This window comes from Thamnophis sirtalis, unplaced genomic scaffold (genome assembly GCF_051295495.1).
Source record: "Thamnophis sirtalis isolate CommonGarterSnake01/CBP01778 unplaced genomic scaffold, rThaSir2_p1.2 scaffold_7, whole genome shotgun sequence".
Classification (NCBI taxonomy): Eukaryota; Metazoa; Chordata; class Lepidosauria; order Squamata; family Natricidae; genus Thamnophis; species Thamnophis sirtalis.
Window position 1 is genome coordinate 30,720,566 of NW_028261387.1, and position 21,067 is coordinate 30,741,632.

At 40.0% G+C, this 21,067-nt stretch overlaps 1 protein-coding gene and 1 long non-coding RNA gene across 5 annotated transcripts in view; one reads left to right on the top strand and one right to left on the bottom strand.

Annotated features, from left to right (window-relative positions):
* Nucleotides 1-1,157, bottom strand: part of LOC148044585 (uncharacterized) — a 45,422-nt gene extending 44,265 nt beyond the window's left edge. The window contains exon 1 of the long non-coding RNA XR_015697264.1: nt 996-1,157. This is a non-coding gene — a long non-coding RNA (uncharacterized LOC148044585). The remainder of the gene's footprint in view (nt 1-995) is intronic.
* The window catches only part of SSBP3 (single stranded DNA binding protein 3), a 226,893-nt gene that overhangs the window by 72,476 nt on the left and 133,350 nt on the right, over nt 1-21,067 (top strand). The window lies entirely within an intron of this gene.

The following is a 21,067-nucleotide window of genomic DNA, read 5'->3' on the forward strand; positions in this document are numbered from 1 at the left end:
GGAGATGATAGCTTCTTGACCTACTACATGTGTTAATTAATTTAACCATGCTAAGAGAACTGTGCTATTGCTGATTATAGCTATTATCAATTATCACAATGATAATTGCACAAATATTTGCTGCTTTAATTGACTTTTCTCTGATTTCTTTTTACGTTTAGGACCATTTGACCCAATTGTTCATAAGTTTTTGATCTCATGCTTAAGAAGAAAGCATTTTGTTTGTTTGTTCAAGTAGGGCTTTAAGTATCTTATAAATTAAGTATACCTACATACAGCGTATGTTTACTTGAAGTCATCTTTGCAGATCCTGAGAAAAGATGAAAAAATTTGAGGGTGCTAAAACTTGGTTCCCTGACTCCAAATTCTCCCTTAATCCTTTGCTAAGAGTCATCCCTAAATATAATGTGCATCTGCAACCATAACAGAATAGGAATATGTAATATGAATATAACTTCTTTTGCTTGTATAATTTTTTTTTAAAGTCAAATGCTTTTGATAGCATAGGAAAAAGAATATTAGTAACAGCAGACATAAATGAGCACTATAGAACATAACAGGTATTCATTTGGGCAAAGGAATTCTAATCTGGATATTCAAAGTAAGTTATGAGTATTATCTGCATATTTCTATTTCATTGTGTTTCTATAAACACAAGGATAAGAAAATTGTTTGTTAACTCTTATGATTTTCAGAATGCAAAATCTAGAATATTATAATTGAAAGTTATGAAATCTCCTTTAAACGTATGCCAAAATTTTCAGTGATTGGACTAAGATACAGGAATACTGATATAAATCTGGGCACTCTTTTACAGCCTATAGTCAGAAACTTTGTGATGAAAACATTATCAAGCATCTGAATGTAAATCACATGACCATGGGGATGCTGCAACGATCATAAGAATGAAAAATTGTCATGTTACTTTTTTTCTAAATGAATTGTTTAACTGAGGGCTACCTGTATATAAATCTTATTGAAATAGATGTACCTACCTGATTTGGTAATGTGAAATAACCTAGGACTGTGATGGTGAACCTATGGCATGCATGCCACAGGTGGCTCGCAGAGGCCTCACTGCTGGCACGTGAGCCATCGCCCCAGCTGAGCTCCACCAAGCATGTCTGTGCCTCCCGCCAGCCAGCTGATTTTTGAGTCTCTGCAAAACACTATAAAAGCAATCGAGAATATAACTATATACATCCAACAGGAAGAGGAAGTGCCTCACAGGAGCACATAGAGGTAAATCCTAGAGAGGCAGGAAATGCACCATTGAACGATGGAGATGAATGCTAGAAAAAAACAAAGCTGCATGCAAGGCCGCCATAACATCTGTAACAGCATAGACATGCACAGGAGAGGGCATGGGGGGGCGCCCCCTTCCACCCTGTTTTTGGTCCCAGGAGGCTTCAGGGAGGACTGCTAGGCCAAAAACGGGGCATGAGGGGGGCATGCACACATGCATAGGGGGGCAGGGCACATGGGGGGGGTCATACCCACTTTGTATTATGTGTGTGGGCAAGCATGCACATGCTTTTGGCACATGAGGACAAAAAGGGTAGCCATCACTGACCTAGGATGTTTTCTGAAAATGATTCCTATGTCCCAAAGCATATTTGCAGTAACTTAAGATTCTGTGATAGATGTATAATAGAGTATATGATAGTTGTATTAATAACATTCATTCAGGTGTTTGTAGTTCTTGGGCATTCAGTCTTTCCATCAATTTCCTTTGAAATTTACAAATATGGCAGTGCTCTAACACAAGATCTTAGCATTCAACTCCAGAACCTCAACTATTTTAAAAAATGTTGTTTTCTTGAAAGTTTATACAAATTAGTATGCAAAACAATAAAAGTAACACATTTTATTCTAAATTACTTTGGTGAAGGGTTTAAGGCATCAGGCTAGAAATCAGGAGACTGTGAGTTCTAGTCTGACAGGCACAAAGCCAGATGGGTGACCTTAGGCCAGTCACGTTCTCTCATCCTTAAGAAGGAGACAATGGCAAACATTTTGAAAAATGTTGCTAAGAAAGTGGCAGGGACTTGTACAGCCAGCCTCTGAGAATTGGACACAATTGAACAGGGGAAAAATAGTTTTCTGGTTATTCACTTGTAGTTTAGTCAACTTAAATTTTATTCCATTCCAGCTTCTTGATGCCAAAGGATTAACCCTATCCAAATACCATTTTTTTCCTAGAGAAGGATCAGGAAAGACATGGAAAAGGGAGGAAGATTCTAACCCTCACATTCACCACCCCTCCATTCATCAATATTCACTTTATATATTTTTGTTTTTGTAAACCTCTATAATCTTTTATAATCAGTTTTACAAAATAGTAATGGTATGTAAATATTGTGTGTGTGTGTGTAATGCTATTTGTTGCAATGTAAATTTCAGCAGTTCTGTGTTCACTTTTGTAATTGAAGGAAGCCCATCTCGGACCACATGAAATGTTTTCTAGTAGAAATAAAGCTATTACATCCCCTTAGTGTCTATTACAGATTTGGTTTTCCAATTAGTTTTAAATGTCTAGTCCAGATTGCTGTGAAGTCCCTAGCTTAGATAATGGGAGTCCTCTATAACCTTGAATGCTGCAAGTTGCATCGTAGAACTGGACACTACTTTAAACGACACAAAATATTTAGCCACCAAATAATTACATATTCCCTGTTTACCTCACTATATTATGGGAGTGCTTCCTAATGTCTGTCCATATTCAAAGCCAATGAAAGAAAAAGTTTTGATATTTTACCAAGGAGCTGCAAAAACTATTTTTTTCCTTAGGGCTTTCTAGCTTAAAGGTACATTGCTTGTTCTTACAAAAGTGCTAACAGATACTATAATTAAAACATACAAAAATCCAGGTACCAGGTTTTTCTAACATTTATTCAGGATGACAGGTTGCTTACCTCAGCTGTCTTCTGAGAAGTGGCCCAGCGAACAGCCTGAAAATACCAGTTTGGTCAGTAGCCAAGATACAAAACCCATGGCGATGGATAGCAAGGATGCTGGAGACTTATCTTAAGTAGGCGCTCTAAATGGCAGTCAGTCCCTAAACTGTGGCTGATTGTGAAAATCTGCAACTGGATCTGGTTAGTACTTGAATGGAATATTACTGGGAAACCTTCTTCTGAAACTGAAGAGGAAAAGAAATCCCTGGAATAACACAGTGACAAACAATTTACATCTTATTGCCCAGAAAACTACCTTCATGTGTCCATTGAATAACAGGAACCACATTCAGTTCAGAGAAGACATTGGTTTCTTTTGCGTAGGCAGGAAAATTGTATAAGCCGCAAACAATTGTTTGTCCAGGGGTGTCTGCATATTTAGAAAAGCAGCTTTTGAATGCTGCTAAGATTGCCTTTTGTTTTCCTGATTGTAACTAAAGAATGAGTTATTTCGAGACTTGGTTTTTAGTTTGTACTGAAGCTTTTTTTCAAAACCAGGTGAGGAAAAAGCCTTCTAATGTCACTCATTTTCCCTGCTATTTTGGTCTTCTTTTATTGCCAGTCTCTTTTTATTTTATTCCTCTGTTCTTCTGCTTTGTTTTGTAACTTTGAATTTTGTTTGTTTCTGGTTTTTAATAGACTGGCTTCAAAAAGGAAACTCTGTCCTCTATGAGGAAATTGTTACTTTTTCTTGCCCACTGCTGTACTTTGTTAAAAGTACATCTTATCACTTTTTAGGATGTCTTTAAGTTTCAAAGTAGAACATACCTGTTCCATATCTATTTTCATGAAACTGTTGTTAGCCTTAGCTGAGCCTTTCTCTCATAGACTCCCTTCTGCTTAATGAGATAATAGTAGAACTGTTAATACTAGTTTTTGTTTCCAAAACTTAGGTTACAGTACAGGTAGTCTTCACCTAACAGCCATAAATGGGCCTGGAATTTCTGTCACTAAGTAATGTGAATGTAAAGTGTTACTAGAGACAGCATGCATATTTTGATCAAATAAACCAACTTTGTATTTCCTCATTTAACTTTTAACAACTTTGATTTTTAGTCCCTTCAAATAATGTCCTAAAACTTGATTTCTTTTCTTTTTTTATACTTCTCCTCTTTTGAAAATCCAATAGAGGAGAAAATTATCCAGGTCACACTCTAGATCTGTTATTATATGTTATATATCTCTTTTTAATTATTAAGATATCTGCTGGTTCCTTTTGCATGTTCAGTGTAGGATCTTTTTGCATTTCATTGTTGTAGCTAGTCGTTTTTAAATTTCAGATCAGTCACAGTTTTCTTCTTCTTCCCTAACATTTTTTAAAAACAGCCTATCTATAGAAGCAGACCCTCTTAAAATTAACTTTGGCATACATTGTTCAAAAATATATCTCAATATGTTAAATGTTTAAATATTTTGCTCCATTCTGAATTAGTATGTCAAACGTGTATTTTTCTTTAATTGTTATCTTTAGTTCCTTCTAAATCCCTCTAGTGCCCAACCTTCAAAGTCCTATTTTTTTTAAAGGAATTCAAAATAAAAGCATTTTAAAGAATTCAAAATAAAATATTTTTTCCCCACAGGAAGCATTCTTATAACTCTCACCTTATTTCAAACTTAGTCTGTAACTTTCTAAACTCAAAATTTGAATCGCCTTTTTTCCTACTCATTGCAGAATATTTTTAAAGAGGAAAATACTTGTGTGCTTATTCAAATTCAGAGCAATAATACAGGTTTAAAAAGACCTGGATGTTAATGTGTATGTAGAGAAAGACATTTCCCTTTCAGCTAATGAAGACGTTACAAGGGAAAGAAATTAAAATCCAAGCATGTGCTTGTAAAGGTAAGGCCAATTCCTCTCTGTCTGTAAGACATTACACTTGGAAGTTTCAAGGATTCTTTGGAAGGGGAAGGTCAAGCTGGACTTGCAGAAGTCCTTCCTTTCAGCTCTAACCTGAACAAAAACAAAGCCAGGCCTGTTCCTGTTCTTTGTTGTCTGTCAAAGTTTGGAGTAGCAAGCATATACCAGTGTGTGTGTGGTGTGTCTTTTTAAAATTCAGATTAGCCTGCAAGTTTTGGCAACCCTTGTAATATGCAGTACTACACTCTACTCCACATACCCCTTTTTTTTGGAGTTTATCACATCCAATCACAGCATACTCAATTTAGTAATAAGGCAAATGCTTGGTTGTACATCAGTTTTTTAGCTAATTATACATTGTGGTACTTTATCCAAACAGCTTTATCTGAATGCATGGGATCCTACATTCTGGCTTCTCGGATGGTTCTAAACAAGCACCCAACTGTTAAAATGCAAGCGTTAACATAATCTTCATTAGGCAGCCCTTGACTGGAGCAATGGTGGGCAGACTGCATGCCCTTCAGCACCTCATTTGACGCAGCAGGGGGTAGACTCTCCAATGTGTCTGAGGACAAAAGTTTCAGAATTATTTGTTAGGGGTTTTGTAAGGTTTGGAGGAGTAAATTGGTTGCCTTCAGAACTGCAAAGCTTCAGATATCCATAGCATGTCTTAACAAACCTCTTAACCACCTCTAACGTAAGTTGCTTCTTATTCTGTTGGGTTGGACTAATATAAAGGAACAAAATGGGAACTCAAAGGTTTCTACAAAGTTAAGGGATTAGCTCCCTGCCCAGAGTCCTATAATATTGAAAAAAATGTTAAGAAAATGTTGGTCTCATCTACTCCAATGACCAAGAGCCAAGGTGGCACAGTGGTTAAATGCAGCACTGCAGGCTACTGCTAGATCAGCAAGTCAGCGGTTCAAATCTCACCGGCTCAGGGTTGACTCAGCCTTCCATCCTTCCGAGGTAGGTAAAATGAGGACCCAGATTGTTGGGGGCAATATGCTGACTCTCTGTAAACCGCTTAGAGAGGCCTGAAAGGCCTATGAAGCGGTATATAAGTCTACTGCTATCCCCCCAGAAGTGCTCAGTAACAAAGCAAAAGGAGGTACAGCCTCCAGGCTGAGAAATGCTGACCATTCCTGGTCTAAAAGTAAGGATTTTTGTAGTTTCGTTCTGCTGTCATCCCTCCTTTCGGTGTGCCATTCAGCACAGGCAGGCATCTGTGATGTCCACAGAAGAGAGTAGATAGTATCTTGTCTTTTATTTTCAACGGTCAGTTACACAGCAGTATACATTGAAGAAACAGGTCGAGTGGCATATATTAATTGAGTCAGGCATCCAGTTTATTGGTTGTCTGTGGTGCCTTTTGGAACAGTGCAGATTAATAGAATGTGTATGTATGCTAGAATAGGGACACAGTGGCTCAGTGGCTAAGACGCAGAGATTGTGGATCAGAAAGGTCGGCAGTTCAAATCCCTAATGCCGCGTTATCAGCTCCCGTTACTTGTCCCAGCTTCTGCCAACCTAGCATGTAAAAGTGCAAGTAGAAAAAATAGGGACCACCTTTGGTGGGAAAGTAACAGCGTTCCGTGCACCTTCAGCATTTAGTCATGCTGGCCACATGGCCACAGAGACGTCTTCGGACAGCGCTGGCTCTTCGGCTTTGAAACGGAGATGAGCACTGCCCCCTAGGGAACGACTAGCACATATGGTTGAGGGGAACCTTTACATTTATGTTTGGAATGTAAAATAACCACCTGTAGGGGCTACTACATAGTAACCGCTATAGGTGGCAAATCAAACTTTGCCTCTTTTAGCATACAAAAGGATAAAGGCAATTGTGTTTCATTGCCATATATAACAATCTCCATTTAAAAACATGAAAGGGAGAATTAACAACCCCTCCACCAAATGATTCATAACCTAATTATTTTCCAAATTGTGCATGTGGCAAATTTATGTGCTTTGGGTTGTATCTTTGACCTTCTGGTTCATGTTTATTGGTTTTTCTCTTTGTGACATATGTCATAAGTTGATTGAATATTGGCTTTTAATTAGAATATAATTCTTTTCTACTCTTCTTCCATTTAGATAGGACAACTCAAAAGTAGATTTTAAGCAATGGTTTAAGCAATGACTAGTTATGCTTAAGAAAGGTGATTTTCCAAGAGTAACAGTGGAGTTGCATGGAAAGGAAGTTTTGATATTTATTGGATGAGTCTTTATTGCAGAGGAGCTGTTATTCAAGTCTAAGTTATGAAAGAATATCATGAAGCCTTCTTGACAATGTTGACTTCATTCTGCCTTCCATTTTCGATGTGTTGGGTTTCTGGCAAATCAAGCAAGTGTACAGTGTACAATTCTCCCTGCTGTTGAGTTAGTTGCTATCAAATTCAGATTCCTCATGCTTTGTACAATGACCCTCCCAGTGTTATCTGTTATATAAAGCATTGAAAGGATTAACATTTTATGACTTATCCTTGTTGCATCATGTGTGCACACATACAGACATCTAGCTGAAAACAAAGAATTGTTGGACAGAAATATAGCAAATTTCCTCTATATGGAACTTAGTGGTGCAAAATTAATTTCTCAGTTAAAATATGTAATCAGTATTCTACATACACTTACTGTTATCTAACAAAAATAAATAAATTTATGTTGCAAGTAGCATGCATTGGTGATCCATAATAGTGGCTATATTTACAAAACCCACTTTTCTAGCAATGCCTTCTACAAGTTATCTCCTTGAAGGCTGTATCAGAGTACCCAAAAGAGTGCAAGAGGTGGCAGTATTTCACTTCCAGTTGTACAAGTACTAAGCAAAACAACTCCAGCAAGTAAAATATAGCTTAATGAAGCTACTACAACTAGTTGCTGCTTGTTCTGGTTGTTGCACAATCGATTGCAAACAGAATCAAACAAATGGATTTTTTTTACTTCTGCAAGGATAAAAGCAAAGTTTCTATTACTAGTAGGAGCAACTACTATTGTATATAATCCATGGAGTCCTACTTTGATACAGTATATATGTTATTACATGGAGTGAGAAAAAATTGGCATAGATGCATTTATACCTTTGGGACCCCTGGTTGATCTTGGCTTACTTTTAGATTCAAAATGTGATTTTTATTGTTGGGTACTTTAAAAGTACTGTATTTTAATATTCAGAATCCTAGATTGTATAGGAACGTGTACCAAAAATATCATTAAATCTAGGTGTATCTGATGTTTATAACCCAATATTAAACAGAACAAAAATTAGTAATAGTAAATAGAAACTCCTCCACTAGTTGGGTAGTTTTTGAAAGCAGATTTAAAAGCATTTATGTTGAATATTAGTGATATTCTAAGTGTGTTGTCTTTTGACATCCGGTTTAATTATATCAATTTAGCTCTGGAAAATGTTAATTTGCTGGATAAAATTTCAATGTATATGTTAATAGAAAGGCCACCAACTTCACAAGGGAAAAGACTACTAACGTCCTACAGTTGTTGAGCCTTTTTAGTTGAAACAATGAGAAAAAGTGGGGCTTTCCCTTTCCCTTTTTCCTGGGGCCCTGAAAACATCTGTTCTGTTCTGCAAAGGAACAGATTGATGGCTGACTTCACCTGGCTGTCTGCGTCTCTTGGTAAAGACTGACTCAATTCATTATCATGCTCCCATGCACTGACGTAGGAACGCTGAGTGTTTTGTATGGTGCCTGACAAGGCTGCCGGACAACAGTGAAGTATCCATATACAATACACCACACCCACCCGAGTGACTGTTTCTCAAAGGTCATGCAGCCTTTTTAATGGTTTCATTATGCTGTTGAGTGACACATAAAACTTTCAAGGATGTTCTCTGTCCTTGAACAGAGATACACCTATGTCGTGCCTGAGAGTCTCAACTATTTTGTAATCATATCAATTGTTATGGCCAGCCATGCTGGCAGCTGGCCATAGCTAAAAACCTAAGTCATGCTTCCAGAAAAGCAGCCTCTTATAGAACACTATATCCACCCTGGGCTAAGTTAGATGAAACTCAGCTTTATAAATGATGGTTTATTAAATTGAGAAATGTGCAGCTATGCTGGAACTCCCCCCCCCCCCAAATCCTTGTGTAGCAGCTCTGACAATTTTTTTTGTGATTTGTTAAAACTGCAGGTAGTTCTCAACTTACGACCACAATTCATCCCAAAATTTCTGTTGTGAAGTGAGACTTTTGTTAAGTGAGTTTTGCTCCATTTTACGGCCATTCTTGCCCCAGTTGTTAAGTGAATCACTGCAGTTGATAAGTTGTTATGTGAATCTGGCTTCCCCTTTGATTTTGCTTGTCAGAAGGTGGCAAAAGAGGATCGCATAGCCTTAGGACACAGCAACGGTCCTTATTATGAACCATTGGCCAAGCACCTCAATTTTGATCATATGATCATGGGGATGCTGCAAAAGTCATAACTGAAAAAGGATCATAAGTCACTTTTTTCAATGCTGTTGTAACTTTTCACTAAACGAACCGTTGTAAATCAAGGACTACCTGTAGTCGGCTGTTTGCATCTGAGTTAAGAAAACTGTGATTTTAATTTCCAAGCTAGTCAGCTTGATTAAGCTCCTGTTTCAGATTCAGCTTGGTGGTTGCAGCACAGAATCACAGATGAGCCAAAAAGCATGCAACTGAGCAGAGGATGGAGTCCATGGCCAGTCTTCATTCCTTAACTTAATAAGTTATTATCTGTAAAAACACAAACTCTGCATCAGAAGTTTAATTCTCCTCTAAAGCATACACTTATTAGATAGCATTATGAATTACTATTTTCTTAGTACATTGCTGAGAAGATGAAATTATTTCCAGTATGATATACTGTACCTTGCTGAGTTGTTCAAAGGATTATTAAGGTAATTAACACAAGTACTTGAAATGTGATACATTGATATTAAGGGTTCTTTTTCACAAATCTACTTTCCCTCAGTCCAAACAATCTTCTAGATCCATGTTTAAAAAAATGCCTCTCTTTAATCCTTGTGGCCTGGAAGAGAAGTGACATGCAGGGCAGGGCTGGAGGTGAATTGAAATTTTACTATGTTATCTTTATTACCTGTCATCCATTTTGGGGGCTGGGGGGGGAAACAGAGAGAGGGAGGGGGGAGGGAGGGAGAGAGAGCGAGAGAGAGAGAGAGACAGAGCTGTTTTTCAAGCACATATCCATGTTTAAAAATAGCTCTCCTTGCTCCTGCCAAAAATGGATAACATTTTGGGGAGGTATAGACAAATATTCAGAATAAAGTCTTGATAGGTGGAAGATGTAGCTTCAATTTGTCCCTCTCTACAGCAGCTGCCCCTTATTTTGGAGCTAGTTTCCAGGCTTAGTGGCTGAGAGGAGTTGGCTGGGTCACAAGCAGAGTGTAGTGAAGAAAAGTACCTAGGCTTAGATGTGCCCATAACAGCCAATAGGAGCTGGATAGATCCTAATCTTTTGGCTGCATTGGTGAAATATGCCAAATTATGCTCATGGCAAGATTGCATTGGGAAAAGAGGCAAAACCTTGCTTCTGATGGATACTAAAAACTGAACTATCTGCCCATTGGGCTGAGAATGAAGCAGAGGCAGTATCATGAGGACATGCTTTTTAATAAAGGCTAGCAAGGTGTATTTGGGCCATACTTAGTGGAACATGACGGTGAACCCCAATTGTCTATGAAGATAAGAGTTCAGAGAGAAAAACACAAACCATGTTTAGTGATTGGAAAGCTCCTTTAATGTCAATCCTGTTTGCTAATCAAATTTTGTATTAATCAAAATTACCTACTGTGTATTTTTTCCCTATAAAATATTCAAACATTATATTAGCTCAAAGTACAGTTAGTTAATGGTGATGGGATTTGTTTTATTTTTATCTCATCTTTTTTATTTTTATAAATAACTCAAGGTGGCAGGCATATCTAATACTCCATCCTCCTATTTTCCTATTACAGCAACCTTATGAGGTGAGTTGGGCTGAGAGAAAGTGACTGGCTCAAAGTCACCCAGCTAGCTTTCATGCCTACATCCGATGCATCTATGTAAGGAACAGTGATTTGATAGAGACAGGAGACTTGTTGATAAACTTTCCAGATAAAAACCATGGCAAATACTATAAAGAAAAAAAAACATTTCATTCAAAAGAAGCCTGCATCTTTTTTTAAAAAACCTGATTTACAGTTCAGAGAACAGACTGTTTATAGAGGCAGGCAGTGGTTATAGTAATCCTTCTCTTTGTATATATAACAGTTCTTTTCAGTAGAAGTTAGCTGAGGGATGGAGGGAGAAATGGACTGGATCACTTTTGGTGAGAGAGAGAGAAATTAAACATTCTGACTTCTTTTTTATAGTCCTGTTTCTAAGTAATACCTATTTACTATGTCTCTCTTAATTGGCCATCACAGTCCAGATAGGTCAAATAACACTGAGCTGTCAGTGTGAGATATTAGGTGTTCCATATCAGCTTCTGAGTGCCAGTCAGTGACATGCTTTGTCTCTGGCTATTTGCAGAAGTAGCAGTAATTCAGGACAAACACCCTCCTGGGACTCTATCTGAGACCACCAAGCTTGTTTTCCCTTCAACCTCTGTCCCTGAAAGGGGAAAGGTAAAGCATTGTTAAGCCACAGCAATCTAGCTCTCTTGATACTTGCTAATTTCTGTGTTTGTGTTCTGGCTGTCAGGACCAGAAACATAATTGTAAGCTGGGTTTTTGTTTGCTTGCTTGTTTTGTTTTGTTCCTGCTAATTGGAAAAGAAAATGAACGATAGCTTGTACCCAAAGCAAGGGAGGATCATGATGTGTTAGGAGAGTTGAAAAGAGAATTCATTGAATATAAAATTTCACACATAGAGTATGTACCCTACTCACACTATGAAATAGGTTCTTGATTAACCAATCTGAATCACTGTGAAATCTTTTGAAAGCGCTATTGTGGCCACACGTTGAAATTAAATAAATATATTTGTTCCCTTAAAATTCATTTAGGTTGCCTTTAAGATGCATTCTGTCCAGATTAATTTGATTCCCCCCCCCCGACATTACTGCTAATCATCTTCTGTAATGTGAAAGCAGTATAATGGTTTCAGAAAACCTTTTGCTTTAGGAAATATCAGAAATCTGCAAGCTGAAATAACCTGCTTTACATAAAGGAGGAGATTTTGAGAGAAACCACAGAAAGAGGTCCAAAAGATTCAGTGAAGGATGTTTGGGTCTCTGACGATATTGTCAGCTGAAATTTCTTGACATCTCAAAGCACATTGTCATTAGTCTACTGACAGGTGTTGTGCTACATTATTCTTCCTGTGTTAAAAATGGGCACAGAAGGAAAACATATTCTCATTTTTGTGCCAAAATCAGGATTTTATTAAGTCCAGAAGTATGAATACTGAAAATCTACCTAGAAAATCTCTCTCCCATGAGACTCAATTCTGGAGTGATTTGGTAGTTATTTAGAGAGTATGCGGCCATAGTTTTCATTGTGTTTAGTGCAATGATTGTATAAAAGGATGCAAATAAGTAAAATGACTTTACTTCTGGATTATGTCACTGGAGGATATGAATATATTTCAGTAAATCCACAGTTTAATAGCCATAGGGGAAAGGGGTGTCTTTAATTGGTGAATTATTTGAGTTAAAATGCATGCATGGACAGGAGAAAAGCTACTTTGGTAATGGTAATGGTAATGGTAATGGTAAATTTATTTATAGGCCGCCCTTTTCCCTGGGAGGACTCAGGGCGGCTTACAACAGATAGGGGGGGAAGACACACAATGACATATATAAATAACATATAATTAAAATAAAAGCAACATTCATTCATCATTCGGGTGGGGACAGACTATAATCTTTAACCCCAGGCCTGATGGGATAGCCAGATCTTGAGGGCTGTGCGGAAGGTCTGGAGGGTGGTGAGGGTACGAATCTCCACGGGGAGATCGTTCCAAAGGGTCGGAGCTACTACTGAAAAGGCTCTCCTCCACGTAGTTGCCAGTCGAACTCGGAGGAGGCCCAATCTGTGTGACCTAATAGGTCGCAGGGAGGTAATTGGCAGGAGGCGGTCTCTCAAGTACCCAGATCCACTACCATGGAGGGCTTTAAAGGTGGTAAGTAGCACCTTGAAGCGCATCCGGAGATCAACAGGTAGCCAGCGCAGCTCGCGGAGGATAGGTGTTATGTGGTCGAACCGAGGTGCACCCACAATCACTCGCGCGGCCGCATTCTGGACTAGCTGAAGTCGCCGGATGCTCTTCAAGGGCAGCCCCATGTAGAGCACGTTGCAGTATTCCAGCCTAGAGGTCACAAGGGCACGAGTGACTGTTGTGAGAGCCTCCCGGTTCAGGTAGGGTCGCAACTGGCGCACCAGGCGAACCTGGGCAAATGCCCCCCTGGTCACAGCTGACAGATGGTGATCGAAGGTCAGCTGTGGGTCCAGGAGGACTCCCAAGTTGCGAACCCTGTCTGAGGGGTGTAATGTTTGACCCCCCAGCCTGAGTGATGGAACACGTGCCAAATTATTGGGAGGGAAACACAACAGCCACTCGGTCTTTTCCGGGTTGAGTACAAGTTTGTTAGCCCTCATCCAGTCCCTAACGGCCTCAAGACCCCGGTTCATCACGTCCACCGCTTCATTGAGTTGGCACGGGGCGGACAGATACAGCTGTGTATCGTCCGCGTATTGGTGGTATCTTATCCCGTGCCTCCGAATGATCTCGCCCAGCGGTTTCATGTAGATGTTAAATAGTAGGGGGGATAAGACCGACCCCTGCGGCACCCATATGTTAGGGGCCTAGGCGTCGATCTCTGCCCCCCAACCAACACCGACTGCGACCTGTCCGAGAGGTAGGAGGAGAACCACCGTAAAACAGTGCCTCCCACCCCCACCTCCCGCAGTCGTCGCAGAAGGATACCATGGTCGATGGTATCGAAAGCCGCTGAGAGGTCAAGGAGAACCAAGATGGAGGCATGGCCTCCATCCCTGGCTCTCCAGAGATCATCGGTCAATGCGACCAAAGCGGTTTCTGTGCTGTAACCGGGCCTGAAGCCGGACTGGAACGGGTCAAGGTAACTGGCTTCCTCCAAGGACCGCTGAAGCTGGGAGGCCACCACCTTCTCAACAACCTTCCCAACAAAGGGGAGGTTGGAGACTGGACGATAATTGTTAAGAACGGCTGGATCCAAACATGGCTTCTTCAGGAGGTGTCTCATCACCGCCGCTTTAAGTGCGGAGGGGAAGAGTCCCTCCCGAAGGGAGGCGGTAACAACCGCCTGGATCCAGCCCCGTGTCACCTCTCCGCTGTTGGCAACCAGCCAGGAGGGACACGGGTCCAGTACACAGGTGGAGGCACTCACAGCTCTCATGGCCTTGTCCATGTCCCCGGGGGCAACATCCTGAAACTCAACCCAGCGATGGTCTACCAGAGTATCCTCCTGTGCCTCGGCTGGATCTGCAAAAGTGGAGTCCAGATCCGACCGAAACCGAGCAACTTTGTCCGCTAAGAACTGGGCATAGTCTTCAGCCCTACCCTGCAAGGGTTCCCCCGTATCCCTCCTATTTACTTTGCAAGAAATAGTGAATGCTAAGCTTGAAGTGAAGCAGTAAACATTTTTCATATTGTGTTGCTAAAAAATATCTGTTGTTTGGAGTAAAAAATGTTATTTTCCAAAATGTTGTTTTCCAAAAATGGGGAAAAAAACTTTAGATTTAGCTTATTTTTGTCTCTTAAATCTAAATTCCATTAAAGTGGAGTCTATTAAATCCAAGTATTTATTTTGTTGACTGAAGTCTCTCCTGCAAATTATCATCTTATGATGAGGTACCTATATATTTACTACTTGCTCACATTTTATTTCCTATCTACCCAGCTTCTGCCGTCTCTACCAATTACAATATTTCAATTAAGAAAAATTAAGTGGAAGGGATTGTATGCTCTAAACCACAGTCAAACTCGATTGCATCACGTGACGTATTGTGACTCATTGCTATGTTTTTTGCCTTTGCAGAGCCAGGGTGGGTGTCGCCTGTGTGTGACACATCCATCCCATGGGCCACCAGTTTGACACACCTGCTCTAAACCATCCACTACTAAAAACCACTTATTACTAAGAATGCCTTCTAGCTCTTTACAGCTACGAGAAAAAAATTGTGGAAGCTAAAAGTGGCCAATTTGTGCTGCCTAATGCTCCATTTTGATATTTTCTTAAAGGTAAAGGTTCCCCTCACACATATGTGTTAGTCGTTCCCGACTCTAGGGGTCAGTGCTCATCTCCATTTCAAAGCCAAAGAGCTAGCGCTGTCTAAAGACGTCTCCGTGGTCATGTGGCCAGCAGGACTAAATGCCGAAGGAGCATGGAACACTGTTAGCTTCCCACCAAAGGTGGTTCCTATTTTTCTACTTGCATTTTTACATGCTTTCGAACTGCTAGGTTGGCAGGAGCTGGGACAAGTAACACGAGCTCACTCTGTTACCCGGCACTAGGGATTCGAACTGCCTAACTGCCAACCTTTCTGATCAACAAACTCAGCGTCTTAGCCACTGAGCCACCGCATCCCTAATATCTTAATAGTGTATATCCCCACAATACTTTCTTACCCTTTCTTATATGGTTAACTCTATTCTGTACTTAGAATAAGGGAGAACATCCTGAATGCATTTCAGGAATGTTGGGGCTAGCACAGAGGGTTGGTGAAATCTGTTTGCTCAGCTCAGATCATTTTTTAAAAACCTATCTTCCACTGCACATCAATTTTCCAGAAACAACTTACAAGAGAACCATAAGTATTTGAAAACATCCATCCAATCTTTTTGTTAAAAGTAGAGGCACAATATAAAATCAGCTCCTCGTTTCCCATGCTGCTTCACCTTGAAACTTGTATGCTCTCAATATTGACATATACACTGATATATACTTGAAAAAAGTGTACTTGAAAAAGATTGAAAATATTGCTTTAATTTTTTAAAAAAAGAATATTGAAACTATCTTTGGGTTGTTTCCAAGTAAACATAAACTGTAAGGATATGTTCTTTTGCTTTGCATATGCCAGGCTAGGATTTTTAAAGTTGTAAGTTTGTTAAGTAAAACACACTGGCTGACTTCAGAGTGTGTTAAATCCAAAGTAAGGCAAATTAGGGCTTGATGTGATGTATGAATAAATGTTATAGCCTTTGTATCCCCTTCTGAGCTTTGCATTGTATTTTGGCGAAGTGAAGCTACTGTGTACCTTCAAGGCAGATCATACAGAAATAGCAATAGCACTTAGATTTATATACCGCTTCACCGTGCTTTACAGCCCTCTCTAAGCGATTTAGAGTCAGTATATTGCCCCCAACAAGCTGGGTCCTCATTTTACTGACCTCGGGAGGATGGAAGGCTGAGTCAACCTTGAGCCGGTGGGACTTGAACTGCCAAACTGCTGGCAGTCAGGAGTCAGCAGAAGCAGCTTGCAGTACTGCATTCTAACCACTGCACCACCATTACCATGCACTTTGCTATGCAAAACTGAGCACTTCTGATGAATAAAGTACAGGTAGTCCTTGACGTACGAGCACAATTGAGCCCAAAATGTATGTTGTTAAGTGAGAAATGTGTTAAATGAGTTTTGCCTGCTTCCCCACTGACTTTGCTTATCAGAAAGTCAAAAAAGAGGATCACATGACCCAGGGACACTGCAACTATCATAAATATGAACCAATTGGCAAGCATCTGAATGTGACTCACATGACCATGGGAATGCTGCAATGGTCATTATTGTGAAAAATGGTCATAAGTCACTTTTTTCAGTGCTGTTATTAAATGAACTGTTGTAAGTTGAGGACTACCTGTAGCCCTAAGTTATTTTGGACAGATCCTGACAGAACTGCTATTGCTGCAGCAGAGCCACAAGGATGTAAGTGTTGGATAGAACTCAAAAGGCCTGTTGATTTCCTGGTCAATTAAATGCTCAGAGATGTAACAAGGTATTTGTACTCTAAACAGTGGTGGGATTCAGTCAGTTCGCACCTATTCGGGGGAACCGGTTGTTAACTTTCCAAGCAGTTCGTTGTTGGAAGAAAACTCATTTTGTTTTTTTCCACTTTACATGGCTAATCCTGTAAGGAAGGCATGAAGGAAACATTCTGGTGTTGTTTCTAGCCTAATCTTTATTGCCCTGCTTACAGAAACTGCCTCTCTGGTTACCCTTATTACATTGTAACAGCTAAGGCAAAGCGCCCATCGACCTGAGTGACGTTGAGTTGCCCATGCCCACACGGTCACATGACCACAGAGCCACGCCTACCTAGCTGGTCATTAGGGCAGAGAACCAGTTGTTAAATTATTTGAATCCCACCACTGACTCTAAAGCAGCTGTCTCCGTCCACTTTTCTATTGGTGGAAGACACAAGTTTTGGGAACACAATTTTAGGTGCTCTTATAATATGGAATCAGCAGAATAGGCTCCTCACTCATAAAATGGCTGTCAAGGAGTTATCAAGCACCATTTTACCTCTGTCTTCTCTAGAACCCTCTTGACAGGAAACTCCTTCCTTTGCTTCTCTCGTTTTGTTGTTTTGAGCCAAAAGACACACTTTCAAATATATTACTGGATTGTAGCTGCACATAATTTTTATTAACCCCACAAGGTCTTCAAAGGGTATACTTGGAAATTTAAGATAAACCGGGAGGCCAGTGTTTCACTTTGCAGCACGCAATTTTAATATTTTCAAAATGTTAAAAATTGTGCAATCTGGTAGGTGCCAGGAAAATGCTTACAGTAAACTGGAAGCCCCATATGTCAAGTTCTAAAAATAACTTACAAACAACAAGACACCAGCAATTTGGTCCTTTTTAAAAATATGTACTATATATAGATTACTAAACATCCAGCCTGGATGAATCCAATCCAGATCAAGCATTAAATTCAATTTCAGGAGGAAAACATATCGAAGGAAGCCCAAAATTAAGGGCCATTAGAAGAAATAGGAAATGATGGAAAAAAACCATTAGAACAAACCCACAATATTTTCAGGGCAGTGGATAAATTCAGAAGTGCACCTTGTAGGCTATCATTAAATATCTGGCTTGCAGGAGATTAGCCATTAACACATTTGCTATAATGAATACTGACCATCTCATCATGAAATGAAAATCACCTAAGGCAGTTATGGCTGACCTTTTTCAGACCGAGTGCCGAAAGCGCATGCCTGCACCCCCAAAATGCATTGCGCATGCGGGCCCCGCGTATACATCCCACCCTCCACACATTTCCCCTGCCCCATGCATGTATGCGCAGGCCCCCTGTATGCACCCCAGCCCTCATACATACATACATGCATGCTGCCCCCGCATGCACCCCATTCCCCATGCATGCACAGCAGAGACCAGGGACATGCAGTCACTAGAGGCAAGGGAGGCGTGGCCTCACCAGTCATGAGGAAAAGGAAAGAATTTTAAAGAATTTTTTAAAAATAATTAAAGCCAAGGTAGTTTCTACCAGATTCACAGTGACTTGGAACAGTGCTTTGTGTTAACCATAGGAGGAGGCCAGAGAACTAGGGGCCTCTTTTGCATAAGGAATTTTTTGCCTTTTAAGAGTTAAGCAAGGGTTAACAAGCAAAAAATTCCTTATGCAAATGAGGCATGTATTCTCTCGCCTCCTGTAGAGGGCATTTTTAGAGGCTTTTTAGAGTTCTCTGGGAGCAACTAGCTCAGTCTGACAGAGCTTTGGCCTTTCATGAGGGGAGGGCAGGGCAGGGCAGGGAGAAGCAGAGTTGAAATCGTCTCTGAAACAGCTGGAAAAGGTACGTGTGTGGGGAGGGGTGAGGAATTCAAAAAGTTTGATCGGAAGGCAGCAGGGGAAGGGGGGGTATGGCAGAGGAGCTGCTTTCAAGCCTTTGGAAAATATATCCAATCCAACTTCTGTGTTTGTGTTTGAGAGTGAGTGAATGAGAGAGGGATCGAAGTTCTCTGTGTGCGTGTGTCTGTTTGAGAGAGAGGGGAAGGAGGGAGGAAGGAGGGGGAGGGAGAAGAAAAAGAATGGCAAAACTTATTTTGCAAGGGGGAAAAATGCTGTCGCTTTAAATCGGAACTGAGCATGCCTGGCTGTGGAATTCTGGGAGTTGAAGTCCACACGTCTAAAAAGTGTCTCACCATGCCTAAAGCTGACCGCACGTCACTGGCAGAGATCAACTGGCTGGCGGGAGGTGTGTGTGCATGCGCAGCGGAGCTGAATTGAGGCAATGGCTCGCGTGCCACCTCTGGCACGTGTGCCATAGGTTCGCCATCATGGTTCTAAGGGAAATAAGTAGAAAAGAAAGATTACTTTTCTAGCCATGTTTCTCTAACAGCTAAAAGATTCCTTTCCAGAAACTAAACTGTTGTAGCCCAGAAATAAGTAGCTCAGTCTGGAAATTGTGTAAAATACATAGGTGAGATTAAAGTCCCAGGACTCCAATAATATGACTAGTTTCATGAACTACAACATCTCTGGGCTTTGAAAAGTATGTTAAGCAGTGTAAGAGAATACTACTAAAATCTGGAAACTTGCTTAATAGGCGTTAATAAAGCAAGTTACTATGGAGCAGGTTCTGATTTTACACAAGCTTTCAGCCTAAAAACTCTTCAAACTATTGTATTGGAGCCGAACTCTGGATTTAAACAATGCACTTACTTGATTTATTATGAAAGCAGATTCCTTGGTTGCTCATGGTAGAGAATTAAGTGGGAAATGAGATTGGATTAGCTGAGATACTTGGTTTCTTTATTAACAACTGGATGTTGAAATGGCTCTGAGCGGCATTTAGGCAAAAGTGGGAAAGTGGATGTAGAAGTTGTTGAGTGTGAAGAAGCTTCTCATTGTAGTACTTTCAACTTGGATAAGTCATTTCCCCCCTTAAACCCTCCAGATTCTTATACTTGTAGCCCATGATTTCTGGAATGCTCTAAGTATTTGGAGGATTTGTAGTCTGGAGAAATCTTTACATGAGGCATCTGGGTGTTTTATGAACTATCAGATGGTCCTTATAATTTCAAAGTGGAATTTGACTTTGGAATCTATGTAGGAGGGACCAAATATAAATTACATTCATATCATTTATGGGCTTATTTGTATGGCTTTGAGACTGCAAAGTCTATAGTTGTCATAGAGCAGGATAATATTTTGAGAAGAGGGTGATCTAGGGATGGTGATCTTTTGATCCCATAACCAATCCCATAGCCATTCATTTGAGCAAGTGTGAAGACACTTGAAAATCAATGTCTTCAGAACAGGCAGAATCATTTAGCTTTCTGAATCCCCCTGAATTAGGTCTAAAATCTTTACTCCATATCGATCATTCTTAGATCATATTTTTGTGCAACTGTTGAGGCAATGAACACATGAAGTATGCAGAGGTGGTGTTCTGTAGCGGAAATTTTGAGAGTGGGGAGGGAATGGGGATTTTGCAGTATCTTTCCCCTGCCATGCCCACAAAGTCACACCCATAGAGCTGGTAATAAAAAAAATTGAATCCCACCACTGGAAGTATGTAAATGTGCACTAAGTTTAATAGGAATTAAAAGTAGTATACGCTTTCTGTGATATAGAAAAATATCTTGGGTTTTAAAAGATTTTCAACACAGTTCTTGAACTTAAAATGTAGCATCACCTTTCTGGAGGAAGAAAAGTTCTTCGTTTAGAATTCATGCTAATGTAGGGAGATTGCATTTAGTTAGGAATATGTAGTACTGAACATGCATAGATTATGCTGCTTGAGAAGAACAATTTTCTTTTCAATAACATATGAAATGATTCCTCTCTTCTTCAGACGAGTCAACTTTTCTTTTTTAAGCAATTGCATATTTTAGGAGAGGCAAAAAGACTTTGTTTTTCTTGTAATGAAGTGGTCGGTAAGAGAATGTATTTACTGTAAAGTGAATATTGAACCTTCCCATTTGCTAATAAAGCCACTTTGTATAGTTTTATGTAAGTTTTCAGGGGCTAAAGGAAGTTTGTTCAGTGACTGATGGCAAACAAATGATAACCTTTTCTCAAAGTAGCTTATTCAGAAGATAACTGTAGAAGCTTTCTAGAAATCCAATTAAGCCAAGGGATTTTAATTGATCCCATAATGATCTCCTAATGTTTGAGCATTAGAACCAAAGGTAAAAGATTGAAAAAGACTAATCACTACCATGTTCTAGTGGCCCAGATCTAACAATTTTATAAGTTTCTTTAGAATTATTACTTAATGAGAAAGAATATTGAATATTAAGCTGCGGTGGCGCAGCGG